The sequence below is a fragment of the Myotis daubentonii genome, chromosome X (assembly GCF_963259705.1).
Source record: "Myotis daubentonii chromosome X, mMyoDau2.1, whole genome shotgun sequence".
NCBI classification, from domain to species: Eukaryota; Metazoa; Chordata; class Mammalia; order Chiroptera; family Vespertilionidae; genus Myotis; species Myotis daubentonii.
This window is the reverse complement of record NC_081861.1, coordinates 89,237,614-89,240,653: the sequence shown is the minus strand read 5'-3', so window position 1 is coordinate 89,240,653 and position 3,040 is coordinate 89,237,614. Positions and strand designations below refer to the sequence as shown.

Here is a 3,040-nt window from a genome sequence, read left to right as displayed (position 1 = left end):
AGAGAGAATCATTAATTGGCTGCTCTTGCATACCCCATCCTGACCAGGAATCAAACCGTGACCCCTTTAAAATCCTGTTTTACAGTAATATTTAGTGATATTTTATTTGGGGGAGGGGGTTAATCCTCACCCAAGGATATTTTTCAATTGATTTTTTTTAAATCAAGAATATCACTGCATTTATTTTTATGCAGGTAATTTTTCTACAGCTTCAACATTTTCTCAAAAATAAAAGAATCCCAAAGCTTAGAACTGGATCACATGGCCCTTTCTCTTCTTACCTCTTCCCCATTCAAAATGCTTGCATCTCTTAATGGCCAGCATCCTCTTGGATCTGCAGTTAGGCTCCACACATTCAAGCCTTAGCACAATCTTCTTTGTGGGTTTAGCCTTTTTTTGGAAAATTGACTTTGTCTGCCCACTGTAGCCACTCTGCTTCCTGCTTCCTACCATAGCGCCACTTTCCCTGGGCGTACAGGGAATCCTTATCCTTCTTATACTGGGTCACTTTGTGAGGCTGATGCTTTCCACACTTCTTACAGAAAGTCTTTCGGGTTTTAGGCACATTGGCCATCTTGGCAGTAGAGCTGTCTATACGATGAAAATGGGAAACTCAATGTCCACACTCCTCACTTCGCTCAGCTCGCTCCTCTCCATTGATTTTTAGAGAGAGTAGGGGAGAGACAGAGAAAGAAACATTGATGTGAGAGAGACACATAAATTGGTTGCCTCCCAAATGTGCCCCAACCAGGATATGTGCCCTTGACTGGAATCAACCCAGGACCCTTCAGTCCTCGGGCCTATGCTCTATCCACTAAGCCAAACTAGCTAGGGCTATTTATTTTTTAATATGTTTTTATTAATTTTAGAGAGAGAGGAAAGGAGAGGGATAGAGAGACAGAAACATTGATGAGAGACATCAATCAGCTGCCTCCTACACACCCCCTACTGGGGATCGATCCTGAAACCCAGTCATCTTCCCTGACCAGGAATCGAACTGGGGACCTCTTGGTTCATGGGTCGAAACTCAACCACTGAGCTATGCCAGCTGGCCATTTTAAAATGGTCATGCTATAATGACAAGTGAGAGAAGATATAAAATAATATGTATTGCAGAGAAGATTGGTAGTTGCCAGAGGTGGTGGGTGAAAGGTAGGCAAACTGGGTTAAGGGAGTCAAAAGAATACAAACACTTCTAGTTATCAAATAAATAAGTCATGGATATATAACATACAGCATGGTAAATGCAGTTAATGATATTGTACTGCACATTTGAAAGTTGCTAAGAGAGTAGATGTTAAATATTCTCCTCATAAGAAAAAAATTATAGCTATGTATGGTGATGGATGTTAACTAAATTTACTGTGGTGATCATTTCACAATATACATAAATATTGAGCCATAATGTTGTACACCTAAAAGTAACATAATGTAATATGTCATTATACCTCAATAAAAATAATAACATGTATCACATGATGAAAATCTTATTTTAAAAGTACATTTCTTTAAAAAGTATATTTCTGTCTTTTATTGAAAAACAACTATAAACTTTTAAACCTATCCTATTTAATAAAGAGGGAATATGCTAATTGACCCTCATGCCATCGCAAAGATGGCAGCGCCCACAGCCACAAGATGGCTGGCAGGGGAGGGCAGTTGGGGGCAAGCTGGCCAGCAGGGGAGGGCAGTTGGGGGTGACTGGGCTGGCAAGGGAGCAGTTAGGTGTGATCAGGCTGGCAAGCAGAAGCGGTTAGGGGCAATAAGGCAGGCAGGCAGGCGAGTGGTTGGGAGCCAGCAGTCCTGGATTGTGAGAGGGATGTGCAGCAGTCAGACATCCCCCTAAGGGTCCCAGATTGGAAAGGGTGCAGGCTGGGCTGAGGGACAGCCCCCCCCCCAAGTGCATGAATTTCGTCCACCAGGCCTCTAATTAATAATAACCATCTCTGAGTGGTGGTGTTACAGACTCTTTTTTTTTTATCCTCATCATTTTTTTTGTATTCTTGTTTTTCCATAAAGAACATGCATTACTTATATAATCAGAAAATATAAAAATTAATATTAAAAGGGGAAAATCAAAGGAGAAGAAAGTTTTGAGAAGGTGGGAATGGTCAACTGAACCAAACACCTCAGAGTCAGTAAGATTCATTCTGAGAGCTGTCTATTGGATTTAACAACAAAGTGACCTTGGTGAAAACTGTTTCAGTGTAGTAGGGAGTAGGGGCAGAAGCCAGATTGGAGTGGAACTGAAGAGTGAATGGGTGATGAAGAAGTGTAGACAGCAAATGTAGAAGTGTCTTTCAATAACTTGGTTAAAAAGGAAAAGAGATAGGGCAGAGGTCCAGTTTAAGATACCATCCAGTTTGAGAATCCCATACTATGTATGGTGGTTTTGAGTATCCTGATGAAAGGTTATGAAGGCCTTCTGATATTCAGATTTGCAGTGTAAGGGTGCCTGGGTCCTCAAACTTTTTAAACAGGGGGCCAGTTCACTGTCCCTCAGACCATTGGAGGGCCGGACTATAGTTTAACTGCTGGCAAGGGAGCAGTTAGGTGTGATCAGGCTGGCAAGCAGAAGCGGTTAGGGGCAATAAGGCAGGCAGGCAGGCAAGTGGTTGGGAGCCAGCAGTCCTGGATTGTGAGAGGGATGTCCAGCAGTCAGACATCCCCCTAAGGGTCCCAGCACACAACAGCGGCAAAAACACCCGGCGGGCCGGATAAATGTTTTTGGCGGACCGCATGTGGCCCATGGGCCGTAGTTTGAGGACCCCTGGGTTAGAGCATAGCGTGCAATTTGAAGCAGCAGCCAGCTCAGAAAATCAATGTCAGACATTGCTCTTCTGATGCAGGGTGGAGGTGGTCCATGGAGAAAAAAAGGGACATCTGTAATACTTTCAACAATAAAGATGAATTTTTTTAAAAAAAGAAAAAGGAACACTCGTGCACTGCTGGTGGGAATGCAGACTGGTGCAGCCACTATGGAAGACAGTATGGAGTTTCCTCAAAAAACTAAAAATGGAACTCCCATTTGACCCCGTGA

The 3,040-nt window shown here is 43.0% G+C and overlaps 1 pseudogene; it reads right to left on the bottom strand.

The window, feature by feature from the left end:
* Positions 1 to 224: 224 nt before the first annotated feature.
* LOC132224081 (large ribosomal subunit protein eL42-like) lies at positions 225 to 634 on the bottom strand (annotated as a pseudogene).
* Between the last annotated feature and the right edge of the window lie 2,406 nt (positions 635 to 3,040).